At 40.5% G+C, this 6,410-nt stretch overlaps 1 non-coding gene across 1 annotated transcript; it reads left to right on the forward strand.

Annotated features, from left to right (window-relative positions):
• The first annotated feature begins 4,356 nt into the window (after positions 1 to 4,356).
• Positions 4,357 to 4,470, forward strand: LOC140288057 (U5 spliceosomal RNA). Its single transcript, XR_011911962.1, has one exon. It is a non-coding gene; the product is annotated as a U5 spliceosomal RNA (small nuclear RNA).
• The last annotated feature ends 1,940 nt before the right edge of the window (positions 4,471 to 6,410 follow it).

Raw genomic sequence — 6,410 nt, forward strand, 5'->3', positions numbered from 1 at the left:
TTCTTAACTGCTTTTTACAAACTTTGGTTGGACGTTCACACCTTCTTGTAGCCGAACACATGCACTCCTGCTTTTGATGATGTATGGTTGGGCATTCGCACCTTTTTTTTACCCATTTTTCAGGTATTATGGGTGGACATTCACACCTTCTTGCAGCTGAACACCTCCTCTCCCACTTATGAGCACGTGTGGTTTGATTTTCGAAAATTTTCTTTCATGTTTTCTAGCAATTATTGATGGACATTTAGACCTTCTTGCAGCTGAACACCACCTCTCCCGATTTTGATGATGTATGGACCGGCATTTTTACCTTTTCTAACACATTTTTCAGCAATTATGGTTGGAGATTCACACCTACTCACAGCCGAACAACTCCGCTACCACATTTGATGGTGTATAGTCGGGCATTCTCACCCTTTCTCATCAGCTTTTTGCAAATTATGATCTGACATTCACACCTACTTGCAGTCGAACAGCTCTGCTCCCGCTTTTGATTATGTATGGTTGGATATTCGAACCTTTTCTTAACTGCTTTTTACAAACTTTGGTTGGACGCTCACACCTTCTTGTAGCCGAACACATGCACTCCTGCTTTTGATGATGTATGGTTGGGCATTCGCACCTTTTTTTTACCCATTTTTCAGGTATTATGGGTGGACATTCACACCTTCTTGCAGCTGAACACCTCCTCTCCCACTTATGATCATGTGTGGTTTGATTTTCGGAAATTTTCTTTCATGTTTTCTAGCAATTATTGATGGACATTTAGACCTTCTTGCAGCTGAACACCACCTCTCCCGATTTTGATTATGTATGGACCGGCATTTTTACCTTTTCTAACACATTTTTCAGCAATTATGGTTGGAGATTCACACCTACTCACAGCCGAATAATCCCCTACCGCAATTTGATGGTGTATAGTCGAGCATTCTCACCCTTTCTCATCAGCTTTTTGCAAATTATGATCTGACATTCACACCTACTTCCAGTTGAACAGCTCTGCTCCCGCTTTTGATTATGTTTGGTTAGATATTCGAACCTTTTCTTAACTGCTTTTTACAAACTTTGGTTGGACGTTCACAATATCTTGCAGCCGAACACCTCCGCTTCCGCTTTTGATGGTGTATATTCGGGCATACGAACCTTTTCTTACCCGCTTTTTACAAACCAAGGTCGGACTTTCACACCTTCTCTTAGCTGAACAACTCCGCTTCCTCTTTTGATTGTGTACAGTCGGGTAATTTAACCTTTTCTTACCCGCTTTTTACCATCTATGGTCGGACATTCACACCGTCTTACAGCGGAACACCTCCGCTCCCTCTTTTGATGATGTATGGTTAGGCATTCGCACCTTTTCTTACCCATTTTTCAGTAATTATGGGTAGACATTCACACCTTCTTGCAGCTGAACACCTCCTCTCCCGCTTATGATCATGTGCAGTTTGATATTCGAAAATTTTCTTTCATGTTTTCTAGCAATTATTGATTGACATTCAGACCGTCTTGCAGCTGAACACCTCCGCTCCCACTTTTGATGGTGTATAGTCGGGCTTTCGAGCCTTTTCTTCCCCGGTTTTTACAAATTATGGTTGGACATTCAGACCTTCTTGCAGCCGAAAACCTCCACTCCCTCTTTTGATCATACATTGTTGGGCATTCGCACCTTTTCTTACCCGCTTTTTACAAACCATGGTCGGACTTTCACACCTTTTAGTAGCCGAACAACTCCGCTCCCGCTATTGATTGTGTACAGTCGGGTATTTTAACCTTTTCTTACCCGCTTTTTACCAACTATGGTTGGACATTCACACCTTCTTACAGCAGAACACCTCCGCTCCTTCTTTTGATTATGTATGGTTTGACATTCGCACCTTCTCTCACCCGCCTTTTACTATGGTCGGCCATTCACAGCTTCCTCTCCACCATACTTGTATGGTGGGATATTCACACCCACTTGCATCCGAAGACCTCCGCCCCCACTTTTGTTGATATTTAGTCGGTCATTCGCACCTTACCCGCTTTTGGCAAACTATGGCCTTCTTGCAGCCAAACACCTCTGATCTCGCTTTTGATGATGTAAGGTTGGGCATTCAGACCTTGCTTCACCTGCTTTTCACCAAATATAGTCGGACATTCACACCTTCTTGCAGCCGAACACTTCCGCTTTTAGTGTTCTATGAGGCATTCACATATATTTTTTCACCGTATTTTATAGAATATGGTTGGAAATTCTCACCCACTCTCATCCGAAGACATCTCCTCCCGCTTTTGTTAATATATAGTCGGGCATTCGAACCTTTTCTTACCCGCTTTTTACAAATTATGGTCGAACATTCACACCTACTTGCAGCTGAATACTTCCGCTCCACCTTTTAGGTATGTATGGTTGGCATTTGCACCTCTTTTTATACTGATTGCTGAAGATTAAGTTGTTCTTTCTCAAACTACAAATTTTTTTAATTGTTGAAACTTGATTTGAAGTGGATAAATAAGGAGGACAAACAGTTTTAAGTCAGGCTGATAGAAGGAATTAATTTTATAGCAAAATCTGTATTTCGTCATATGTCGAGAGATGCTTATTGCTGAAGAAGTTCTTTCTCATTCTACAAAGTACAACGTTGTTTATCGTTGAAACTTGATTAGACATGAATAAATATGAAGGACAAAGCAGTCTTAACTTGGTTTGAGTTAAGGAATTCGTTTTATAGGAGAATCCGAATTCGTGCATAACTCATAAAATAGAGCTTATTTTCGGATTCCTGAAGAATGATTCTGGTTCTTTCTCATAATACAAAGTTTGTTGTTTATTGTTGAAACTTCATCAGAAGTGAAGAAATAAATGAATGCCTATCAACAAATGTGGGATCTAAACTCTAGTGCTTCCTCTAAAATAATTTCCTTTCTCAATTTAGAAATGTGTGTGTGTAAGTCACAACACCCGTGACACCAAAACGGCTTTCTTTTCTCTACACTCTGCACTATGAGCACACACACCAAATCAGAAAGGCTTTTTTCTCTCTTTTCTACATTATGGACTGTGGGGACACAAAACCGCTCTCTCTCTTTTTTTTTTTATCGTGTGCCAGGGCGTTGTCTCATGTATTAGATTATGCTTAAGATACGAATGGGTTTATCAGTCACATCAGAATCCATACATACTGATCCTCCCGTAATAAAATGGTCGGATCTTATCAAACACACTTTGTTTCTTGTGACAATCAAGTCAGCGAAACAGCGTATACACGTCAAGACACTGAATCAAGTTTGCCACAAGAACTCATAAGTTTGGCAGTATTGCTCTGCCATCAGCAATGATACACCCATTTTATTTTCGTGAGACATGTACAAGCACCTGTTCATCTACTGTTCTATCACTATGAATTAGTGATCTATTATCAATAAGGATACTTCTACAACTACTATCAAAGTATGTCCGGACTTCTTATGTTGTCAGTTGCTATATATGAATAAGTGGGTAGCTACTGACAAGCATTAAGCATGTCACACAGCCCAAACATATAACATTTCAGGACACACCACACAGTTAACAACCACAGTGAAGCGTGTCAAAGCCCAAACATGTAACATTCAACAGGACACTTACACAACACATTCAAATCAAACAGTCAGACAACATACAAGAACATATACCCCAGCCGGCATTGCTCCCTGCCTATTTTCGTACAGCACACTATGTGTGCGCACACCTTTATTCACAAACTCTTCAACTTATACTCTTTTACCGAAGCTGCTACAGCTCGATTGGCCGAATACCCTTAGATCCTATTTCGGTGAATTTGACATCTGCCTTACATGTAACAGATTAGCGGTTTAGCAGTTTTAATTTAGTTTGAGTGAAGGAATTAATTTTATAGCAAAATCCGAAATCGTGAAGCACTCATGAAAGTAAGCTTATTCTCGGATTCCTGAAACTTTAGATTTGCTCTTTCTTTTACTGCAAAGTACAACGTTGTTTTTTTTGTTTAAATCTTTCTAGACATGGTAAATATGAACGACAAAGCAGTTTTAACATAGTTTGAGTGAAGGAATTCATTTTATAGATAAAATCCCAAGAGTCTGCTGAGAAAAGAGAGTGAATGCGAAGTAGACTTTAACACGGCTATGGGAGCGAGCCGAGTGTCGGCTAACCGGGAGAATTGCTTGAAAGAAACGCGACACCGAATGAGCGGTCAGAACAAAGCCTCAATACGGGATTCTCGTGGTGTTTTTGTTGCTGCCTTGTTGCTGCCTTGTCTTTTGCATAGAGTAAAAGCGTCTCAACCAAGCAAAGCTCACCATGGGGAAGGTGGCTATACCAACTAGCCTGATGCCCTGCTCCCGCAGTGACGGATAATCGTACTCTGGTTTCTCTTCATAACATACAAGTCTTTCGCCTTTTACTAAAGACTTCCGTGGAGAGCAGCACTAATGAGTTGTTTCTATTATTGGCAGGCTTTACCTTTGCGGGTGAAGCCCTTTCTGTCTGTGCAAAAGAAATCTTGCTACTTTGCAGAGTGACTTCTCTGAGTAGAGTCGCCTTACAAGACAAGGCAGCCATCGAATAGATTGTTTCTACTTGGTCAGCCGAGGAGCAGGGGGGGGGGGGCAAGCGTCTCAACCAAGCAAAGCTCACCAAGTAGGAACAATCGGGTCCTTTTCGATGGCTGCAACACCTGAAAGAGATATTGATGCGAGACCCGATCAAATGCTTTTTCAAAGTCTAAATTTAAGATGACAAGCCGGGTGTTTCTGTCTCTAGCGTAATCAATGATGTCTCGAATCAGTACGAGGCTGTCGGTGAGTTGTCTCCCTGAGATGGCACAAGCTTGGTCTGGGTGAATTACCTCCTCTAAAACAGAGGACATCCGTGTCGCTAAAACCTTGCTAAAAAGTTTACAGTCAAAGTTTAAAAGTGTGATGGGCCTCCAATTCTTTAGGTCAGTCTTATCATTTTTTTTATAAAGTAGAGTCACTATTCCCACTCTAAAACTGTCAGGCAGTCGGTCGAGTTTTTCAAAATCTTTAAAAACATCTAAAATGTCTGATGATAAAAGGTCCCAATAGGTCAGATAGAATTCTGCAGGAAGCCCGTCTAAACCCGGAGCTCGACTTCTCTTAAAACCTGTTAGGCATTTTTTTAACTCTAAAGCAGTAAAATTCTGTGTCAAGTGTGCATTCTCTTTTACGGTTTTGTCAACGAATTTTAAGATTTCTGCCGATGTTTCCAAGTGCACTGGTTTCTCTTTGTACATGTTACTATAAAAGGTATGTACAGTTTCAATCATCTCTTGTGTGGATTTTGTTAAAAACCCATCTTCTCTTTTTAGATTTTGAATACACTCCTTTTTATTTATAACTTTCTTTCTTTTTCACCTTCCTCAATTTCCTGCTCCCTGCTTCTTACAAAAATTCCTTTACTCTTTATTTCTGCTAAAACTGACATTTCCTTTTTGACATCTTTGATTTCTTCTTTAAAGTCTATGCCACACTGATTTAGTTTAAAGTAGCGCTGTAAGCGTTTATGTAGTCCCATCATACATCTATTCTCTTTCCTTTTTTTACGTTTACCTTGCTGTTTAAAAAAAGTCTGGGTCGTTTCCTTCACCATTTCCCACCATTGTGCATGTGTTTCGTAGAGGTCTTGAAGGGTCTGCCACTCTTTATAACATTCCCTGTACTGACTGACTATGATTTCATCCTCCAACAGGGAACAGTTGAGTTTCCACAGACCACTTCCTACCGTCACACCAGAAGGGGGTGAAAGGGTGCAGGAGAGCATAAGGTGGTCTGAAAAGAAAACAGGGGTTAATCTAACATCAGTGGGTGGGCAATCTCTAGTAAAGAAATAATCAATGCGAGAGGCTCTGGTGCCATCATGACTAAACCAGGTGAAGCCCTCCTCTCTGGGATGCATGGTTTTAAAACAGTCAGTAAGCTTAAAATCCCTGCATATGCCCTGAAGTAAAATCGAAGTCTTATCCACTTTAAAATCTACCCCTGCTCTTTTTCTATCTTTCCTGCTCAAGATACAGTTAAAATCCCCTCCTACAACTAAAGGTACTTGCCCTAGCATGTAAAGCTGTATATCTTCTAAAAGGTCATACCTTTCATTTTTTCCATTGAAACCATAAATATTTAAGAGGTTAAAGTCTTGCCCCATAAAATTCAAGTGTGCTAAAAGTGCCCGTCCGTCTCTCACCACTGTGCTACCTTTCACCAGAACATGCGGATTTTTAATTAGAATGGCCACACCATCATTTTTATTTTGATTTGAGCCACTCCATATCGATAAATGGGGCCACATTTCCTCCCATTGTCTATGGTTTTTTAAAAAAGGTAGTCCACATTCTTGTATTAAAAACACATCTGATTTTATGGAGTCTAAGATGGATAAAATACTCTGGGCTCTT

This window comes from Leuresthes tenuis, unplaced genomic scaffold, assembly GCF_036924035.1.
Source record: "Leuresthes tenuis unplaced genomic scaffold, fLeuTen1.0.hap1 SCAF_210, whole genome shotgun sequence".
NCBI lineage: Eukaryota > Metazoa > Chordata > Actinopteri > Atheriniformes > Atherinopsidae > Leuresthes > Leuresthes tenuis.